The following is a 23,689-nucleotide window of genomic DNA, read 5'->3' on the forward strand; positions in this document are numbered from 1 at the left end:
CCAATCAAACTCTAGAACAATACCTGCAGTGTCTTCTCCACCAGATAGATTATTCGTGGGTGGATGTCCTTTGGGTAGTATGCTTATAATAACTCCGAATACACTTCCATAGGTTCTACCCCTTTCTACATACTTAACGGTCCTCTGACCTCTACCTTCGATCCAACAAAAGCCTTAGAGATGCCAGCAGTACAAAACCTTCATGAGAACATTACCCAAGTAGAGAAAGAGGTCCTGAAACATTTGACTATAGCAAAGGATAGCCAAAAGAAATTTGCAGATAAACTTTGAAGAAAATCTCCCGAGTATAAAGTGGGAGACAAGTTTTGGTTGTCTTCTAAAGGTCCACGTAATTTCCAGCCTGCGTTTCTGGGCAATTCTCTGTAGAAACCGCTGTCAACCCTGTAGCAGTAAGAATGAACCTACCATCTCACATGAAAATTCATCCTGTATTCCATGTCTCTTTGCTAAAACCAATGTTTCCAGGGACCAGACTACAACCATCATAACAACCACTCATCATAGAAGGTGAACCAGAATTCATAGTGAAAGAAATCTTAGATTCCAAAATTGTCAGAAGGAAATTATTATATCTTCTGGATTGGAAAGGGTTTGGTCCACAGGACAGGACTTGGGAACCTAGCTCAAACATTCGTGCCCCCAAATTACTTCAGAAGTTTCATCAGAACCACCCTACTAAGCCAGGGCCGGAGGGTCCATCCTTGGGAAGGGTCTTAGGGGGGAGGGGGAGGCTGTCATGATCCCAGTCAGTGAGCACAGTTCCCATTCAGGCATTCATGATAAGCAAGGAACATTACATCAGTCATCGTATCAAATGTGGGTGTTAGCCTGGTATTTATGGCATTTGCACCATTCACAGCATATGTTTCCATAGACTCTCATAGTGTTAACATTGGTCTCATACTCTAAGCATGGCCGCCGCAAGATCCATTTGTACCTTGCAATACGTTCCATTCATATTGCAGAGGGAGCTAATTAAGCCCCGCCTCTGCTGGAACGCTCGCTTTGCATCTGCTCCGCTGACAGCGGGTAACGCTACCAGCGTTTCTCCTCACAGAACCTGTCAAAGGAGAAAATATAAAGACATTAGCTTTACAGAAAAAGACAACAAAATACAATAGTTTATAGAAAATACTTAACGATCTGAACTTATCTCCGAAGCAGTATCTTCAGTCAGCAGTGGTCACTCGTTACTGCAGCAGCTCCTGTCAGTTTCTCTCACAGCCGCAGCATCTTCCAGCAGCAGTTTTAGCTCGTAGCTGCAGCATCTTCAGTCAGAAGTTTCTTCCGCAGCCTCTGCATCTTCCGAAGGTATTTTCCTCAGCTTTCCGAAAACCTGCAGACAAACAGAGGTATTTAATTAGCGAACAAACTGAATAGAAAAAATAACAGAAGTTTTAAATAAGTTTAGTACCTGAAGTTACTTCAAGTTATCACCTCACAGTTGTTTCCGCGCTCTTCCTGAAGGCTGCAGTTGCTCCTTATAGACAAACTTACGTTGTTTAACGTTTCCTCATCCTGAGTAACTTCGCAGTCATCCGCAGCCTTAAATCTTTTCCGAATTCCAAGAACCGGCAAGAAAAGGTCAATTATTAGAAAGAGAGATCTCTCCAATGTAGGAATTATTACAAGACATTAAAGAATAAGGTATTTTCTCTAAGATACCTAACCCAAAGACTATTTCTGGAAAAGTATAGACCTTGTCAGGGCAATAAACTATAGAGTACCTCAGCATTCCAAAACTCCATTTGTATCTTCATCTCAATCCGCCCCTGTAGAAAGCAGGATGGAGAGCTCCACAAAAAATAAACACAGGTGAGAAGCGACGATTACAAAAGTATACATTTAATGCTGTACCTTCTCAGTATTTAGATGTTATAGCAGTTCTATTGTTGTTATTATTGTTTATACAGAAAGGGAATCCAAAAAGTGCCCAAGTACAGGTCCACCGGCTGAGAAGGCATTATGCTCCTGAGGAGTCCAGGTAAGCATTACAATGGAGGCCTAATCTCGGAGTTTCTGCAGCCCTGAGTAGCGCAGCCTGCTGCAGTCCCAGAGAAAAGAAGAGAGTGAACAGATATTCCCAGCAAAGACACACTGCACAGAGGTTCTCCCTGGGAGCGCAGGACATGCTGAGTGATTGCCCTGAACGCTCCTCTCCATTGGGAAGCTCGAAGCCTGTGTAGAGGAGGTCCCAAATAATGCCCGCACACCCATCGCCCATTTTGAAGTACCAGGAACGTTCACACCAAAATACGTGACGTATGATGAGCAAATAAACCAGCAGAGAGCCGCAGTAGGGCTCTGCCCAGTGCCTATCAGGAGAATAACACCTGTCGAAATACCGATACCTAGAAAACCATGGACAGTAAGGTATCCATTGAGAAAACCCTACCAGCAAGTAAGCTGAAATGAAGATAGCCTAAATACCATCCCAGAAGAAACCACAAAGGCCTTAATTGAAGACGAATGGTGACATCACGAAGGCCCAGACAGACTTGCAGATACAAGATAAGATGACCCAAAGATGACACAAGAGATGCAATGTCATGAATAAGGATATCGTGAACCTAGAAGAAGAGACGATGCTAAAATACAAGGAAGCTTAAGCTGTAAGCAGGACGAAGATATTCAGCCACCTAACGCCTGTACATATGCTTGAAACCGCAAGAAAGCTAAGAAAACAGTGCGGCTTGCTATGCTTAGTAGAAGATAGACTGCAGCAAGTGCCACCTATACATATCTACCTCAACGAAGCACATTATATAAGTGCGAGTCCACTTTACACAAAAGCAGAATCAACTCAGGTTACTAGAGGTCAAACAGGACAATATTCGTATTGCAGCTAAAACGAGAAGAGATGGCTGAATCGAAACTTAGAAGATGCAACTTGCGCCAGGAAAGAGCCAAGGTCAGACCAATGGAAGGAACAAACAATAGCCTCGAAGAATCAAAACTTAAGAACAGAGTATCTTATGTTTGGAAGGTCGAGATAAGGAGGCGTAGGCAGGTGGCAAGCCGAATAAGAACTAAATGCACAAATTGAGGGAAACTAGGTAGATTCACGGTGTGAGCAGCACGTGATCATCCAAGCAAGAAGAAGCACGGGTTCACACCTATGCTTGGCAGCTGCCCAGACAGCGATATCATAACCTTTCCTGACAAGAAGACACAGTTTTGAGGCCGACCACAGCCACCTAATTGACACATAGCCACCAAAGTAATGATGGATTGAGGGAAGGCCGGGAGAATCGTGGGGCACCCTGCACCTGGCTGACCATTCTGCGTGCTGCTATGTAAAGTGGAAATTTATGCATGGGGTTGAAGCCAACCCAATCACAATTAACCAAATAATCTAGGGTCCTATAGATAGCAGAACCAATGGGATGTCATACTCTTAATGACGTCCACAAGAGTAATGTTAGAAGGAAGGGCTTAGACGCCCACCTGATAGTGTTTATCCAATACTCTCACTGTGTTACCATGTACAGATATAGTACCTATAGTAAAGTTACCTTTTCCTAACCAATAGAACTGCATGTTAACTTTTGAGTGTTACACGTCGATGATGATGATTTTTTAGTATAAATGCTACTGTTTGCATGAAGTTTGCGGGAGTTGAAGCGTTGATTTCCATGTTTCCCCGTTTTTTGTACTTGTCATTAAAGAGACTCCCCTTTGCCAAACCTTATTGATTGGTGTTGGAGTAATATATCTGCACCCCCATCCATCTCAAAGGTGCAGCTATCTCGTATTAAAATACTGCGGAGCAAACCGCGACTCTATAGGCTGTTCGGGGGACTCCCCAGTACACTTGGTAGCAGAGATTTGATGATTATCGACTATCGATTATTTGACTAAAGTAAGACACCTATTGACCGTTGACATAAAGTAACTCTAGGTCTTCGGCATTATCGCGAGTCCTTCGCCATTCGGCTGAGTAGACCGTGAAGCTCCCAGTAGACAATGGTAGCTTAAGCAAGAGTCAGCAGAAAGGGCCTGAAGGGACCCGTTTTCCCAAACATCCCTTCCCATTCCTACAGGCAGCTGAGCGAGCGAAAAACCGAAGGAGGCGGTAACAAAGGCGGTGATCCTGAGGGTCCAGAGAGGAACCATGCGAACGGTGAGTGAAGCAAAAAATTGAATGCTTTGGCAAATAGTGCATGCCTTAGAACAAGTAAAGGTAAAAGGTAACGGACGGAGGAGGGAAAACAAAATATAGTTAGGAGTAGAGAAGACTGTATATATATATATATATATGGGGATAATGACTCGAGAGTAATAAAAGGTAAATGAGAGGTTACCGGGGTGACACCCAAGAAGAGTGGGGTTACCAGGGTAGACACCTGAGAAGAGAGAGAATTCGCTTATTCCTGCGCTTTAATATAGAGGCTAGAAGAAGCATGTACCCAGAGTCCCATATAATGGGGAACGACTAGGCTACCACAATGTTTAAAGACGTTGTTTAAGGGGTACGTTTACGCTCCATGAAGGGGTAATGATTTGAGGCAGAGATATTTGTATCCAGCTGGTGTCCGTCTAGTCTGTTAAGTGTCTGTCTTACATATTTGTCTGTTAAGTCACACATATGTATTGAACATTTTTCGAGAAAACTGATTTAAAAATGTCATTCGATTTGATACCTGAGACGGAATCGCACATGATTTGATGATTTTGAACAAATCGGTAGTATAAAATTTTGTGGAAAATTTGGGTTGGAGCTTGCGATATTTGGTGCTCGCTCATATTGTTAGAAGCTGTTTAAACCACACAAAAGCATTGACAAGTGTTATATAAGAGGAAAGGGAACAGATTTAAGTATGGAAGACATAACTCCTTTGGCACACTTATACACCCACCCAAGCTAAAGAAATATAGTTCCGAGTGGGTTAAGGGGACCGCCCACAAGATGTTTATGCCGTGGCCACAAAATGGGTCTTTATCCAAAGCTGTCTTACAACATATGACGACATATTTGCATGCCACATATACAGGCAAGAAGTTAGAAAAACGCCTTGCTGTTCTCGAGTTGTGGAAAATGTACGAACATGTAAAGGAGGAAGAGCCGCCAACAGATTGGATATTTAATGTATGCACAGAGGGGGGTGAGACGCCTACCGTGCCACCTGCCCCGCCCAAAATGAAAATTGAAGGAAGCAGGGACGAGGGATTATAACCGTTGAGGGAATTTAAAGCAGCCACGGGGTACAGCAACCCTGCATATGAGTCACCTACACATAGTAGTGACGAGAATCAAGGGAAAGATAAGGACAAGAATATTACCTCCACAGTCCCAAGGGACAAGGGGAGGCACGATGACGAAAGGAAAGATCATTCACAGACAAGTCCATCTCTCGACAAGGAGAGAGAAGGGAAGCGATGGAAGGGAAGCGAAGACAGAACTGATGAGATAGCATTCGTGAAAGACGAATGGATGGGAGGACACATTTTATTGACATTCGATGGCAAAGGCATCGATGACGCGAGGCAAAAGGAGAGGTTAGATTAGACACAGACAAAGGGGAAAGAAAAGGGGTTAAGAGACAAAAGGATAAGAAGGAAAGACAGAAAAAGACGAGAACAGCTATGTCGCGAAGAGCAAGAAAAAAAGCTTGATCGCAACCCAAGAGTGGCCTATAATCAAGACAGACAGAAACAGCAAAGGTTAGAAGAAGAGCAAAGGATACGTGAGAAAAGAATAAGTAGACAAAGGGATGAGGAAATTCAAAAGGCAGATGAACGTAGAACTGAAAAGAGAGAGGAAGAAGATAGTGGCAGAGAAGAAGCGAGGAAGCGCAAAGAATTTGATGACGATATAGAACGTAAGCGAAGACAGAGAGCACGCGATCTTGAATATCTGGGGAGAGAGGTTAAAAAACCCACTCCAGTAGTAGATTGGGAAGACATCGAAAAATTCTTTCCTGCGTACGATTCACTACTAGGCACGTCTAGGACAAATATTGACGATGACTTCGACACCAGAAGCATCGGAGAAATGATCGATAGAATATATGATGAAATGGGGCTAGAACCAATACCCCAAGGGGACGGGGGAAGATGAGTGCCTGGAAAGCACTCAGCTGTATGACACTGAGGATGTCACCCGAAGTAGTGGGAATAAAGAGCTATCCCTGGATAGATTAGAAATAAGCAGGAACAAGGAGGATACGAGAAGTTGTGTGAATTGGGGACAAACAATGTCTGACTCCGAAAGGGAGGAGCGTGAGGAAAACGAGGAAGAGAGACAAAGCGAAAGTTGACTCCCAAGGGAAAAGGAAATAAGATGGTCAGACGTTAGTGAGTCTGCACCAAGAGCGTCAGAGTCCGCCACGCAGCCTGACCGACATGAAGGAATATCGCATGGTCAGAGGGGGGTGTCTTCACTGCCCTATGTAGACAGACTAAGGACATTGCCAGGTAGACATCGACGTGGGAATATTACCCTGGCAATAGATAGGAGAACAATGAGAGAAGAGAGAGAGAGTTACACATTCCAATTTCCATTGCGCAAGAAGGGGGGAATAAGACCGCAATATATTCCATGGCCACACATGGATCCAGAAAATTTAAAAAACAAGCTTCCAATGCTGACATCAGGAGCCGGAAAATGGATACATGAGTTAGAAAAAATGACAGGAGGCAACACGCTAGCTATAGGGGACATCAAAGGTCTCCTGATCGCCATACTTGGTGAGAGAGCAGACGATGTGTGGGCACGAGCAGGCTACCCTGGTGTAACCACAATTAATACCTCGCACGACAGAACTCCATTTAACAATTGTAGAGCCGCAGTATAGAAAGCGCTACGAGTACTTTACCCAGATACTTTTGATATGGGAGCTATAATGACTTGAAAAATGAAGGAGTCGAAAGATCTGTTGATTTATATACAGAATTTCCAAGATGCGTGGGTGTTCGAAACGCATGAATCTTGGACGAAATCTATACCTGTGTTTTACCATATACTGTGCAAGGGCTGCCAGGGCCGATACAGAAACAACTCAAGAAATTGGTGGGAATCGAAGCCAAACCTTGGGCAGAAATACAGTTGACCATCGCACATTATTGTAGACTGTTGCAGGAAAAGAATCGCAAAAAGGAAGCAACTCGAAAAAGGTGAGGAAGCGAAATTGGTGCAAAAGAAATTGTCAAAATATGCTCTTGAGGGAGCCATGCTAACTATCGCAGCTGAATCAAGCATGCAGCAGGTGGCTAATCCACAGCAAAATAATCAGGGGAATACAGGATTTTATCCAAAGGGAAGAGGATTTAGGGGAAGAGGATGGCAGAGCAATCAGGGAGGTTTCCAAAATAATCAAGGAGGCTTTCAAAACATGCAAAATGGTAACCAAGATATGTCAAATGGGCAAATGATCCGACCACCGCCAGTTTGTTGGCTGTGTGGAATGACAGGGCATTTGGCGCGCACATGCAAAAACCAAGGCATGATGCAGAACGGCCAAGTAACAGGAGCAGGCATGATAAATCCACCTGCAGTTTTACAGCAGGGTGGTGCAAAGAATAACACGGTGCAACAAGCACAAGGAGCGCAGCAAGGGGTGCAACCGCAAAACATGAGGAATTTACCACAAGCACAATCCCAATAGGCACCGCTGCAACTATCACAGACCATGAACCCTGGAATGGGAGGTAACAATGGGAATGGGGGAAATCCACCAGCACACAGTGGGCCGAATTTATATATAAGCTAGGACAGCTCACTGTAAACCGTGATGTGTTCTATCCTATCGGTGACACCAGACCCTCACAGGGAACACAGGGTGGATGTCGTTATAGGGGATAAAGAATATTCCTTCCTAGTTGACACGGGTGCGACACACTCGTGCATACTTGAAGGCAAATTTTCCTTGTCCGACAAAGCCATAGATACTCAGAGTTTTACAGGAGCAGCCAGTCAGGTTCCCTTTACAAAGGCACTTCCAGTCTCTATAGGGGATTGCGAAATGAACGTGCCTCTACTATATTCTTGGCAGACCCCAGCAAATATTTTGGGTCGAGACTTAATGACAAAGTTGAACATGACAATCTCGTTCACGGAGGAATGCATAGCATGTTCCACTCCAGTAATGCACTATTCAAATGTATGCGAAATGGTTAGAGCATACTCAGGACACGTAGCAAGGAGGGCCATACCATTAGAGCCAGAAATATTCGCATATGGCATGTGTGTGCTTATGGCAGGATTGCCAGGCCTTGCTGAGAAAACCATGAGGACCTCAGATGAATTTCTATTTAGGCCAAGAATACCTATGCACGAGGAAAAGTGACAAGTATTTCTCTTGATGATACACAGGGCTGCAATATGAGGGAAAGTGGTCTTGGTTGACGGTTACGATGACGAGGGCAGGCAATCGTGCGCGATAATTGCCATTGAAGATGACGATCTGTTTGAAGAACAAGCTAAGATGGGAGAGACAATGGTTGAAGTTAGTCTCACCTTTTGGGTAAAAATGATTTAAAGAGAAGTACCGCAGAGAATGATGATGTTGGCACTAAAACGCCATGAATATTTTGATGACGACATAGCTAAGGTGTCTGTCTCAGTGTGGACTACAGGACCCTATGACGTGGGTCTCTTGAAGGGGGTTGGAGAAGTAAGAATTAAACTGAAACCACTAGCAATTCTACCCGGAGTCCAACAATATCCCATGTCCAGAGAGGCAGATGAGGGGATTTTCAAGACAATGGGCCTCATTACGACCCTTGCGGAAATGGAAAAATGATGGCGGAAATGCAATACCGCCATCGAACACCGCTCGTTGCGATCATGACCCGTCACCGTAAAGTACGATGCCATTAGCGACACCGCAGTGAACGGCAACGCTAACTGCACCAAGTACGCGCACGCGCGCCTTGCAAAACCGGAATCACCGCCATGGCGCAACGGTACGCGAATTCTGACCCTAGCGGACATGTACTGAACGCCATCAAGCACGTCGTAAAGTACCATTCCGCCATGGCGAGAAATACGGCAACGCGAACCAACCGTAAATGGCCCACTGAGTGCCTGTACTCCACTCCCTGGCCTCATTGCACAACTCCTGGCAGGCGCAATGTACTCACACTATGCAACCAGTGAAATCCACTATTCACCCATGCATGCCAACGTAGAAAAGCATGCAGGGGCTCAAAGCGCCCCGTGAGTGGGCATCCATGTACGGCATGTCACCATAGCCGTACTGACGCAGCACAGGCATGTGAAGGTACAACACATCAAAATGAAAATCAAGAACACATGACACAAAACAACAGTAGTCCCCCATCGCTTGCCACCAGCGCAAGGCAACATCCACAACAGCATCCTGAGGGGGATTGCACCAGCCCTGTACTCATGCCAGTAAACAAACCAACCATCAGCAGAAGCATGTACCACACAAGTCGGCAGAGTGACTGAGCAGCCAGGCCCATCCCAAGAGGGGCCGATGGGAGCTGCAGGGCACAGATGGCATCAATACAGAAGCTATTCCAATGGACATGACCCCAGTCCCCCTCCAACAAACGCACGCAAACACAGTCACCTGTGACCAGCCACATTCTGAACAACCCATCATTCCACCAATCGACCTGGCTGACAGGCACCAGTCGGCCAAAAGCCAATCCCCCGCCCCTGAACAGCACATCATGTAAACAGACACAATGGCAGCCTCTATCCGTGACCATACTGTGCTACGTAGGCAAACGCGGCCAGTACTGTACCACACAACTCAACTCAGAAGGCGGAACACAAAGCAGATCATCACGCAATACATACCGCCACAAAGCGAAAATCGCCACATCACCTGCAAAGAACAACGCAACACGACAAATATCGGAATACAATTTAAATGCACATCCAAATGACAAAGGCCCCACAGCAATTTGCAAAATCCCACCAAAACAACCATCATCACCGAGGGCTGCATCTGCAATAATTGACCGGCTTCCACTTGTGTGACGCCCTGTACCATCATGGCACACAGGGCTTACATCAACGTTCCAAAAGGCAACATGGAAGCGGCAAGAACCGCAGGTCCGTCCCATGAGGCAGGCACTAGTCGAGCTGAAAGGCCGAAATGTTGCACCTAGCCACCAGTACAGCGTAAGGGCATGTGGCCCATTGGCGATCGTCCCATATGATCGAAATGGTGCTCCACTGATTCACCCGAAGCTGCAGGAGTCGAGAGTAAAAACCATCTGGAGGAGTGGCGTAGAGATGGCATCTGCAATAGGGCAGGAGATACCTGTCACCCAAAAGAAACACAAATCAACCGATTGCATTACGGGACTCATGATGCATTACAATCTTCATTCAACACACCAAATCCACACCCATATGCATGCTAGCCCACTCCAAAGGAATATACACACCCCTAATCCAGTATCGAATCACAACGAAACCAATCGAGCTAAATACACCATTGGCAACGTCGGTTACTGTGCATGCGTCCGTCAAGATAGAACCCATGACATGGGATTAGTAACGTGCCTAGACACAAGTGTATGAAGGCGCGTCGAGACAGGGAGGATCCGACAAGGGCAGAGAGACGTATGTCCCACTATGGCAGCCTTGCATCACATAACGCAGGGGAAGGGGAGTGAACCAAGAAACCCATGTACATGGCAGACCCTAAACGGATTCATCAGTCCATGCATCCACACATCATTCCCTCATCCCGCAATGAAAACGCATGAATATTCACTCACATAATATGTGAAACTTCCATCGCGTCTGTGCGTAATGCAGTCCGCAAAAACCACTGTGCCCCTGGCCGGATCTGTAGTGTTGTGAAGCAAGATGGATTTGGGAACGTCCTGCCTCATCGTCCACTACGCTATTGCGCATCCCAATCAATTCATATCATTCATTGCCTGCTCGTTATGGGCCATGTCCCAAGGACATTCTACAATAGAACGTTACATTTCCAGCCAGACCTGTGGGCGTATCCTCGCCGCTACTTCAAAACCAAAAATGCTGGCCTTCGAATTCCTCACTTGCAACATTACGTCGAAAAGGCTTCTGTGAACGCTTGCATTCACAATTACATCAATGTAGTGCGGCTGTGTGTCATGATGCTAACTGGCTGCAATCACAAATGGGACGCCACGCCCGTCGGTGAAGTACGTTACTGTGCTGCATGAGGGTCGGCCATCGATCGAGCCCTACATACCACTGACTCTTCACAGGTATGTAAGCGGCTGCAATCATAGCATGTGTAACAATGGGAGCATAGCATGAAAATCAGTCAAAGTACATCACACTGCCATCGGGATTTGATACATGATTCCAATCCCAAGATGCCATGCGGCCAAATGCAGCCTTACGTGCGGGCCGTGCTCGACCAGAAGGGATTGCATCTGCCACAGATTCATTCAATCAGCACAGGTGGAGGCCATACAGGCCGACAGCACATATATTGCAGACCCAAACCCCTCCCACAACCACTCCCACTCCAAAATGCTACCGGCAGGACTAGCGATGTTGGGCCTGGGGTACCAGATAGCACTGCAAGTGCTACAACTACAAGAAGACGACGAACAACAACAGGTACAACAACCGGGCGCACAGGGGAGACGGAGGAGGAGGAGGAGGAGGAGGGCAAGGCAGGGTCAGCAAGGCCCACAAGCACTGCCACCACCACCACGCAGGCGGCCCGCAATCCCACGCCTCCGAGCCGATCCGTTCAACCTCACTGCTGAGCAGATCCACACCCTCTACCGTTTGGACCGGGACACCATAATCGCCATTGTGGACATGACACATGCTGACCTCGTGAGCATGATAGATAGCCCAACCGCCATCCCACCCCTACTGAAGGTGGTGTCTGCACTCCACTTCCTGGCCACAGGCACCTACCAGCACACAGTGGGACAGTTGCATGGCATTTCACAGCCACTGTTCTCACGGACACTCTTCCAAGTGCACGATGCCCTCCTGAAGCACGCCGACGACCACATCACACTACCACGCACGTACCAGGAGATTACCAACGCTAAAGTGGGATTCCATGCACTTGGCGGCATCCCGGGTTGCATTGGTGCCATCGACTGCACCCATGTTGAATTGGTTGTCCCACATGCCATGGAGGTCCAGTACCGCAACCGGAAACAATTTCATTCAATCAATGTGCAAATGGTGTGTGACTCCAACAAGATATTTACGCATTGTTGTGCCAGATTTCCAGGATCTACCCATGATTCTATGGTCCTGAGGAACACAAGAATACCACGCTACATGGAGCGACACGCAGGGCACAGATCCTGGCTACTCGGTGAGTCTCATTTCATGCATGACATCGTGGCCCATTTGATGCGTCAATGACCTTGCAGGGGGGGGGGGGCTACTTAGCACTATCATTCCACTGACACCCTTTATTCGTCTCATACAGGTGATGCCGGGTATCCACTGAAGAGATGGCTCCTTACACCAATCCGGAACCCACAGAACGAGCATGAGGAGGACTACAACCATGCCCACTCACGTACCCGTGTGGTCATTGAACAGGCATTCGGCCTACTGAAGGCTCGTTTCCGCAGCCTCAGCAGGTCTGGCGGGGCACTCATATACAGCCATGAGAAGGTTTCTAAGATGGTCATGGCATGTGTCATGCTGCACAACATGTGCATACGTAGGAATGTGCCCATGCCCCCTGACGCTGTACTGCATGCACCTGAAGATGATGATGATGATGAGGGTGGGGATGTGGAGGCACCTCAAGGAGTCCATGAGGCACAGGATGCACGTGCAATCCGACAGAGCATCATAGATGCATGCTTCTAGCAACCACGCATGGTGCCTATTACACGGAAAGGGGACCTGTGGCACTGTGTGTGTGTAGTACAGGCACATTGTGGACTGTACGCCTATGAAGGCCTCGTACGCAAATATCAATGTCCACACATGTCATTGGATGATAATGAGGTGCTGTATTGTTAATGTGATTTGATTTATACACCCTATGGACCCGCCACCCAGTGAAGCCCAACACACCCCCTCCACCCTACTACCTCCCCCCCCAACACCAGTGTCCAAATATGCATGCTGTCCGTGGGTAGACGCTATTGCAAGCCCCCTCTACGGGTATCAGGGGCACCCCTGCCCGTGGAGCGCAGGTTCCTGCCAGATCTGCGTTGGGGGCTGCCCTGGACGGAACTTGCCACGGATGAGGTCTCTGCCTGCTCGCGTCCATGCATGTCTCTGAGGGTTTGTGAGAGCTCCGAGAGCACACGGCGCACAGCAGCAAGTTCAGCACAGACGTCTTTGGACGTCGCATGCAGTTCCCCCCTCAGGCTCTCGGTGCTTTTCTCCATTTGTGCTCTCAGGCTCTCGGTGCTTCTCTCCATTTCTCCCCTGAGGCTCTCACTACTTTTCTCTATTTGTGCCCTGAGTGTCTCGGTGGATGTTTCCATGGCTGCCCTGGAACCCCCGCATTCATTTGCATGGTCCTTGAGTAGCGTGGACGCTTCCTGCTGTTGCTCGATCAGCAGGTCGAGGGACTGTTGCCTCTGCTGGGCCATGGACATTTGCGGTGGTGTGACAGGGGGGCTGCTCAACACATGTTGCCTTGGCACAGGACTTGTGGGGGTTGGCCAGTCGTCGTCTTCAGGGTGCCCCTGCGTGGTTTCGTCATGGTGTAGGGGATGGAACATGCAGGGGGATTGGGAAAGGTCATGGATGGTACCTACGTCGCCAGCACTGTTTTCCGTGTCGGAGCATGCTGGCATGACAGCTGTGTCACCTATGGTGCTGCTACCACCAGAGGCGGTGCCATCAGATACGTTCTTTGGGGGGACCTGTGGTGCTGGGGTTGTGGACTTGCTGGCTGCTGGGGTGCCTGTTGCAGTCCCCTCCAGTGTGCTGCCACTTGATTCCTGCTGCTGCCGTGTCTTGATCCTTGCACCTGCGGTGGAGGCTCTTGGGACGTTGGTCCTGGCCCTCTTTGCAGGCGTGCTGGTAGGGGTGTCCTGCAGCTCGTCGTTGGTATCGGACCCTGTGGTGGAGTAAAGAGGGGCGAGCGTTAGTTATGGGTCTGTCGGATTTGGAATGGCAACGTATCAAATGCATTGGGGTGGTACATGAGGCTGATTTGGGACTGGGCCTTGGAGGTGGTCTCATTTTCGTGTGGATTGAGGATGCATTCATTTGGCTGCCTGCAGTTAGGGGGTGCATGCTGCACATGTAGGGGTTGTTTATGGCTTCTTGATTGATTTGTTTGTTCATTCTGACTTTTAGAGGGCGCTGTCAGGGCTAAGTATGTATTGCACTATGGGGTCACATGGTACTGCACATGTTCGTGGTTTGTGGATTTCGCATTGTTTCTCTTGGCCAACCTACCTGATTCTCCGGATGTCGGCACTCCTTTCTCCATCCCTCCGACTCCCTCTATGCTCTCCATTCCTATGGTGGAGGCGCAGATTTCCTCCCAGGGGGTCAACTTGATGGGCGACTCTGAACCCCCCCCGGTAGCTGTGGCGATGTTCCTGTTCGCAGAAAGTATGCTGCGTACGCGGATCCGCAGGTCGTCCCACCGCTTGCGACATTGCTGTGGCGTGCGGGGTGTTGTCCCCACCGCACTTACGCGCTGTGCCACCAGGACCCATATGGCCTTCTTGTTGGCAAGGGCCGTCCTGGTCATTTGACTGGAGAAGACGACGGCGGAATTTTCCTGTAGGGTCTCGGTGAGCACGGTCAGTTCCTCTCGGGAGAAGTGTACCTGCCGCTTGCGGTCACACGCTTTCTTGGCTACCTTTCCCATATTTACTTTTTTAACTGGGGTTGCTAACGGGTTGGGATGTGTGTCAGGGTCGGATTTTTTATGGTTGTGTTGGGATTCGGATTTTATAGTTGTGCGGCGTGCTGTTTCCCGTTCCGGCCACATGCTTTTACTTCCGTTTCCGTATATTTACGGTGGCCGTAATTTGCGGTGCACGCTCGTTACGGTGACCGCTCATTACGGTGACCGCTAAGATGGGTGGCGGTATTGCACCTGGTGCAGCGTACGGCGGCGGTAAGGGCCGTTTTGGGGTCATTTCCGCCATCGCAGCCTTTCGGATTCCGCCATGGCGTAATGCTCGTGCCCGATGGGTCGTGATTGGCCGCACTTTGCTCCTTCGTGCAATGGCGGAAACGCTATTTACGCTGTTGCGGTCCGGTCAGTCAATTTCCGCCAGGGTCGTAATGAGGGCCAATGTCTGCCATGATGGACCAGGCCATCTTAGTGACGTCAGAGTCACCATGTAATACGTCAGTGTATCCTTTGAAAAAAGTAAAGGGAGTAATGGAGGCTAGTACAGGACCTAAGGCCAATAAACGATATTATTGAGGCCAAGTTCCCTCTAGTCCCTAACCCATCTACAATCCTATGCAATATACCTGTTGAGGCAAAATATTTCATGTGATTGACTTAAAAAAGGCATTTTTCTCAATCCCGCTGCACTGTGACTTACAAGATCTGACGTCATTCACATTCAGACAAATGCGTCTGAAAAGCACGAGGCTGCCACAGATGTACTGTGAGTCTTTGTCTATTTTGAACAGAGTCCTGCAGACGGACTTAAGCAATATTGCATTAAAAAGTGTCGTCCTGCAGTATGTGGATGACATCTTAATCTGCAGCACAACAGAAGAGCAATGCAGGCACGATTCTGTTCAGCTACTGACAATACTGGCTGAGAAAGGATACAAGGTTGACAAGGAAAAGTTAAAATACTGTCAACAAGAAGTGCTGTACATAGGCCAGCTGATCTCACATGAAGGAAACAGAGTGACCCCAGAAAGGGCAGAAGCCATATTGAACACGGCTAAACCACACACGATAAAGCAGATGCAGAGCTTTTTAGGCCCATGCAACTATGTTAGGGCATGGGTCTTCCACTACAGCTCTTACACTAAGCCTTTACTTCAGGCCCTAAAGAAGGCCCAAGTAACGAAAGAAAAGATCGAATGGTCTGAGGCCATGGAGAAAGGGTTTGCTGAACTCAAAAGAGCTATTTGCACAGCTCCAGTTGAGGGATCCCCAATTATGCAGAGGAATTTTACCTGTTTTCACACACAAATGGCAGCGTCATGACGGCAGTACTCGCTCAAAGAACCTTGTTGGGGTACAAGCCCCTACCTTATTACAGCAGGAATCTGGACCCAGTAATGAGAGGCCACTTCCCATGTGAACAAAGTTTAGCTGCCGCAGCGTTCGCCATAGAGAAGACGACAACCACTGTGATGGGATGCTCAATGACATTGTACGTCGAGCACTCATTATTTGCTATTCTAGAGAAACCGAAAGGCACATTGACATCTCGGAGAGCTTCTGCTTATGAAGTGACCATATCAAATCCCTCGATAAAAATAGTCTGATGTAAAATAGTGAACCCAGCCATGTTTATAGCAGAGCCAGTCACTGAGGGAGAGCTGATACATGACTGTGCAAATTACGAAGAATTCTATGATGAAATCCCCAGGGTGAAAGAAAATGCCTTGGCAGGAGGAGAGATCGTCTTTATTGACGGGTCTTCAAGGATCGATCAAAATGACAGACAAAGATATACAGGCGTCGCTGTAATGAAACACATAGCAAATGGGGGATTCTGAGTACTTAGTAGTACGCGAATACCACCCCATTGTTCAGCACAGGCTGAAGAATTATTGGCGTTGATACTCGCCATTGAGAATCACGCAGACCAGGAAGTAACGGTGTACAGTGACTCCGCCTATGTGACGTCAACAGTACACGCAGGCTTAGTGCGCTGGAAGAGGAGGGGCTGCCTCCGAGCAGACGGCACACCAGTGCAGCACGCAGCCTTATTGGACAGGATGATTAAGGCACTACAGCTCCCAGTGGGCATAGCGGTCATGAAATGCGCCGCCCACATAAGAGGGACAGATTTTGTCTCACGCGGAAAACTAGCAGCAGACACGGAAGCCAAGCGTGGCATCCAAAACTGTGGCATCCAAAACTGAGACGATTATGGAAGTGGAAGTCGCCTGTATCAATGAAAGAATGTTAGTTGCATGAACAACACCTGAAGCCTATAACAGTCTTGGGCAAACGCTGCTAATGGAACTCCAAGGGGAGGCACCACAGGAAGAGAAGAACTTGTGGAAATGTCAAGGGTGTTCTTTAAACCCCTCTGACAGCTTGTGGCGACAAGACAGCACTGGTAAACCAGTAATGCCTGTAGCCCTAGTAAAAATAGCGCTGGAGCAGTTACATTACCCGGCGCATATGACAAATGTGAATCTAGCAGCAACGCTCGCGGAAGGCTGGTTCATACCGAATTTAGCTGAGCATGTTGCATTCTTTATGGTGAACTGCATAATCTGCCAGCAATTCACTGCTGGGCACACACTAAAAATAATGAGAGGAGTCATCCCCAGGCCAAATGGGCCTTTTCAGCATTTGCATGTCGATTACATCGACATGATTCAAGTATGTAACGGGTACAGATACTTAATTGTTGTGGTGTGTCCATTCTCTAGATGGATAGAGGCAGGTCCATGTACACACCCAAACTCTACCTGTGCGGCCACATTTTTTGTGAGGGAAGTGTTCCCAAGGTGGGGGTATGCGAAGTCATGAGATCAGATAATGGCCCTCACTTTGTTAACGCAGTATCTGAACAGATTAACTTGCTGCTTGGTATAAAGCACAAGTTCTCGTCGGCTTATCATCCACAAGGTAATGGAATCTGTGAGAAGCTCAACGGCTTGTTGAAGGAGAGAATAGCCAAGTTGAAGCTTACTCTAAGGAGGGGATGGTTGCACTGCCTTCCACTGGCACTGTATGCACTTCGGAACCAACCAGGCTCCGACCATCATCTTACACCACGCGAAATAGCCACAGGAAGAAGAATGAGAACTCCCCTGACACCCCGAGATAGAGCTAGATGTGATGCCTAGTCAACAGGAGAGGATTTAGGGTCTAAAATGCAAAACTATCTGAACTGCATGACATCTTGCCTTACTGTAATTTAATACCAGCTGCAGCGAAAAGGGTGCAGCGCAGCACAGAACACAGGAGACACTGCATCAGACTCAGTTCAAGGTCTACGTGTTCCACTCATCTTCCCTGGAGACGCCGTCCTCGTGAAAAACCATACAAGGAAAAGGTGGGACGAGCCAAGATTCAACGGTCCTTTTATCATAGAGGACTGCACTCCGTCCGCTCTGAAGCTACAGGGCAGGAGAGCGTGGATCTTTCTCAGTGATATCAAACCCTACATTGGAGAAGTCCCCCTGCCTGCACCCCAACGAGAGGAATCGACGAGCGACGGGGAAGAACCACAGCATGTGCAGACGAGATCCATGATGAGGAAGAAGTACGCATGACCAGCTAGACAAGGACAAAGAACTTTTGTGCAAAAGTTGTGGCCTGATTTTGGACATTCCTCTAAGCAGAAAAAGGGGATAAGGACATAAAAAACGGACACACTGTGCATCCTAGTTGCAGGGTGAAGAAGAAAATTGCGCGTACAAGCCATAACATAATCTGTTGATTTGAGCGTTCGACTGAGGCACACTTAATCCTTAATGAGAAAAGGACTATGCCAAATTTTGACCGAGGACACTTACATCGGAAGCAAACATAGTATCCTGACTTGTTCCACACAGGAACCCTATTCGGAATCACTTATGGTGTCCCACAGTAGAGACATCACAAAGGATCGAGTCACCTATTTTGACTTAGTACTGAGGTCATACCCGTGACTGGTAGGGAGGCTCACCATTGTGACAGACTTTTTACAAGATCCTGAAAACGAAAAGACAATAAGACAACTCCTCACTGTCATCACTGAACAACTTATCCTACTCCCTGAGTACAGTGAGAAGAAATTAAATGTCCCCAACTCAGGCGGAAATAAATGAGCTTGTCAGCACACTGTTCTTTCGCATAATCGAAGACTGTCCAACTCTTATTGGAACAACGACAGACACACTCACGTTTCTTCGCGACCCAGCAAACACCGAACATTTAAGTCATCTTTTAAATAAGATCGTCATTCTAGTCGCACTCCATGCGACCGGACAGTGCAGGCATGGTTTACATCAAGGAAAAAACATATAATCCCGAAACCAGCAAGACAGCAGAAGACAGCAGATTGGCACACAATGTCCTCTTTTGCCTAGTCACTGACTTTCCAGAGCTAGTGGGGAGACCTATCGATGTTGACGTCCTCACGTTCATCAGAGATCCAGCTAATGTCGCACAGATGGGAATGCTCCTGCATGGATTCATTCTCCAAGTGGAACTTTCCAACCATCAGAGAGACTATCTGAGGAGATTCTAAGACAGCCTTCCACCAAGGGACAGATCGAGGGAGCAGAGTCAGGAACTTCATTTGTTATAATTGTTCTCATTCTTTCCCTATTTCTTCATACTGATCAGTGTCCAATATGTCCTCAGGACTAAAGCAGATTCGAGGAGTGGACTGGGAGCTTACTTACTTTGAATATGCATAGTAAAGGAACTCACTGAAGGGTTATTTTATTTGATTTTCCTTCCCATAGTCTAGCAAAGGAACTGCATCCTGAAATAAGAGACAATGGGCCTCATTACGAGTCCGGTGGTAACCGAGGCGGTAAAACCGCCTGGTTACCGCCGGACTCGTATTACCATTCCACTTCCGTGATTCCCGGAATTACCGGGGCATTACAACCCCGGTTTTCCGGGAAATCACAGAGGCGGAATGGTGCTTATCCCCATTCCCATTGAACACCGGCAGCATCTCGTAATGCTGCAGGTGTTTCCTCGTCCGCCTGCAGGCGGGCGGTGTTAAACCCGCCAGGTCAAACCGGAAACAACGGTGGCGGCGGGTTTACCGCCACCGTTATTTCCGGATCACCTGATTTGTTATGAGGCCCAATTTGTCATTCACAAGAAGGGGGACACTTGTGAAGCACCTGACATTCATAACGATAAAATATGAAAGAGGATACTGGGTGAGGGAACAATAACATTGACATTTGGCAAATAATCGAGATGGGGGTCCAGAGCAGCAACCTGGTCCTCCCATAAGCAGAGAGGCACCCCCGCTTCTCTGGAATAAAATGCTGCCGCCTAACATACAAAACTATAATGTACCTATGTATCATATTCATTATTATTCTATTGTCATTAAGAACTGCATTCTTTATCAGTGCACGAAGCGTTCCAATTTCAGTGCACCCACCTGATGATACACGTATGAAACCCACAAAAGCACCCAGACCTTATATAGTCATTCCAGTCCCTAGGTGATCTGACGGTGGAGCGAATTAACTCAAAATGAATGTAATTAGCAGTGGTACACACACACTTGAGGTAACGAATGAAACGAAAAGCCGGAGACAGGGTCGGCATGAGATGAATGAAGTGAAATCACTGACAAGTACACGCACACAAGCACTGAATTCACAGGAAACATGCCTAGTATCAATGACCGCAGAACCACAAATGAAAGCAGCAGAGAAGATGAGACTGCCTGCCATAAAAACCTTCACAGAAGATAGTGTGAGAAAACAAGAAGAATTAAGAGAAAAACCAACAGAAGCAGTCATATTAGAAACTCTTGAGAAAACAAAAGCCAACTCAGAGAAACTCTGTGCATGGACACAACTGATAGTAGACTCATTATTCTCGTACATAGCCAGAGCGAGAAAACTACAAGAGGAACGGAAGAACAAAACCGCAGAGACTGTATTGCCAAGCACACATGTCCTAACACAAGGGACAAGTACCAGTTCTACAATACAGCCATATAACGGGCAGGCATCAGGGTGGCTGGCATGGGCATTTGCACGCAGCAGAGAAAAGAAAGCTGAAGACCAGGAAAGAGCGGCCAGACTCCTGTCCACTCAAATGGCGCAGATGAGGAAACCTGCACCATGGACTGGGATACCCGAGAATCCTCCAACAAGAAAAAGCCATATCGATGCATTTAGGGATGTAGTTATAGCGAACTACAGGAAAACCTTAAGAATCAAGAGAAGCATGCATGAAGATGACAATGAACTAAACCATTATCTGGATAGCACAGCACAGCTAGGTAACAACATTTGGTACCAGCACATGAAGGAAGTTAGAAGACGAAATTCCCAAGGGGAATGCTTCGTTTGCGCACTCCTCCCGCACAGCATGGGGAAGTCCAAGATCTTCGTAGCTGTAGAAATTGATGTCCCAACAGCACACTGTCTCTCACACATAGCAATGTGTAAGACCAGAGGCCAGTTCATGGGAAGGGATGCCTCATTGACATGGGCAACTGAAACGGCCTATCCCGATGAAGATGATTATGTCCAGGACACTAAAAGAAGAAACAGAGCTCACACTAGGAATCATGTGATTAGATAAGAGAAGCCTGGAGTTAAAGGAGGAGGAATCAGATGGGAAGTGAACCCGAGATTAAATGTCCAAGGAAAAACTCCAGAAGAAGCTCAGATTTGGAAAAACAGAGGCCAAATGCAGATTTGGGGAAAGGTGCTTTCATCGAACAGATAGGAAGAAGGAGTAGTGATCTGCCGAGCATGGATGGTCCTCGGAGCCTGCAAGGAAGCAATCGAAAAACTCACAAAGACTGTCCAAGCCAGTATGGCGAAAACTTGCAAAACTACTGACATGGGTCGAGGACAGAGGAGGACCCTTGCAGATAGTGCCACTAGAAAGCCCAGGATTGTCCTTCAGAAACAATGGCACAAGAAAGATGGGCGAGAATCAGAACTGTTGATGAATTTTTGATGCTCCAGGGATGGATCACGGAACCGCAGTAATTATGGATCATTATTGGGCATGCAGACACAAAGCATACATCAGACTGCCGAAAAACTGGGGAGGCATATGCACAATAGTGAATGTCCATGTTCCAGCAGTAGTAATCCCGAAAAGCGACCTGTACATTGACAGTTTCTCAAAAGCAGATGCTCACCTGAGGAAGAGGAGATCTGTGGAACTGATAACTCGAATGAAGAGAGAAAACTACTTCTCTGCTAAATCAGAAGAAGCATTTCATGCAATCCTATATGAACTCAGGCTGTTCAGCCTCACCTCATCAGTGTTCACAACGATCTTCATGCCAAGAATCCAAGTTGGAGTGAATACTAAATGGTTGCAGATAACTTGATGGAAATTGCTACAGACAATCAACACGACCATAAAAGGATTCAATGCGATTGAGGAAGAGTTAAGAGCAATCTGACTGATGACTCTCCAAAACAGATACGTCCTTGAAATGATCACAGCTATGGGTGGAGGAGTTTGTGCAAAAATTGGAGAATCGTGTTGCACATTTATACCTTCTCACAACGAAGAACGGAACTTTAACAGAAGCTATAGGAATGCTGACGAAGTTACAGAACCAGATGATCAATGAAACCGATGAAGGTGATGATGACAGCTGGTTTGGATCACTGTTTTCATGTGTTCCACAATGGATGGTGGATGCATTCAAGTTCCTGGGAGCCCTGCTAGTGATGATATTGCTAGGATTTTGCGTTATCAAGATAATAATCTTGCAATGCCAAAAAACTGCGAAGAAAGCCATATGGATGAAGATCATGATTGATGTCAAGCCAGGATGAAGGCTTAGAGATCTAACTGATGATGAAATAAGAGACTTTGTGAAGGCCAGCGAGCATGTGCCAGAAGGTACAAAGTTTCTTTACCCCAGGAAACGCAGAAATTATGAGGGCAAATGGATTTACTGCAGTCCAAATGGACAATGCAAATTAATGACATGGAATAAAGACGAACATGTAAGAACAGCAGGAAGCCTAAAAGGAGTAATAAAAATATGGACTCCAAAGAGGCACTTCTTCAAACCATCATGTACAAACCCAGAAGATGAAGAAGGAATGAGCCCAGATGATGGAGTGAAGATAAATACAGAGGAACCAAGTAAGCTGAATCCAGAGGAAGAAGTAGAAGTGGTCGATGAATCGCCCAGAGGGGGGAGTGTAGAGGAGGTCCCAAATAAAGCCTGCACTCCCATCGCCCATTTTCAAGTACCAGGAACGTTCACACCAAAATACGTGACTTATGAAGAGCAAATAAACCAGCAGAGAGCCGGAGTAGGGCTCTGCCCAGTGCCTATCAGGAAAATAACACCAGTCGAAATACTGATACCTAGAAAACCATGGACAGTAAGGTATCCATTGTGAAAACCCTACCAGCAAGTAAGATGGAATGAAGATAGCCTAAATACCGTCCTGGCAGAAACCACAAATGCCTTAATTGAAGACGAATGTTGACGTCACGAAGGCCCGGACAGACTTGCAGATAGAAAATAAGACGACCCAAAGATGACACAAGAGACGAAATGTCATGAATAAGGATATCGTGAACCTAGAAGAAGAGACGATGTTAAAATACAAGGAAGCTTAAGCTGTAAGCAGGACGAAGATATTCAACCAGCTAACGCCTGTATATATGCTTGAAACCGCAAGAAAGCTAAGAAAACCGTGCGGCTTGCTATGGTTAGTAGAAGATAGACCACGGCAAGCGCCACCTATACATATCTACCTCAACAAAGCACATTATATAAGTGTGAGTCCACTTTACACAAAAGCAGTATCAACTCAGGTTACTAGAGGCCAAACAGGACAAGATTTGTATTCCAGCTAAAACGAGAAGAGATCGCTGAATCGAAACTTAGCAGATGCAACTTGCGCCAGGAAAGAGCCAAGGTCAGACCAATAGAAGGA

Source organism: Ambystoma mexicanum, chromosome 3p (assembly GCF_040938575.1).
Source record: "Ambystoma mexicanum isolate Mex_15411 chromosome 3p, UKY_AmexF1_1, whole genome shotgun sequence".
NCBI lineage: Eukaryota > Metazoa > Chordata > Amphibia > Caudata > Ambystomatidae > Ambystoma > Ambystoma mexicanum.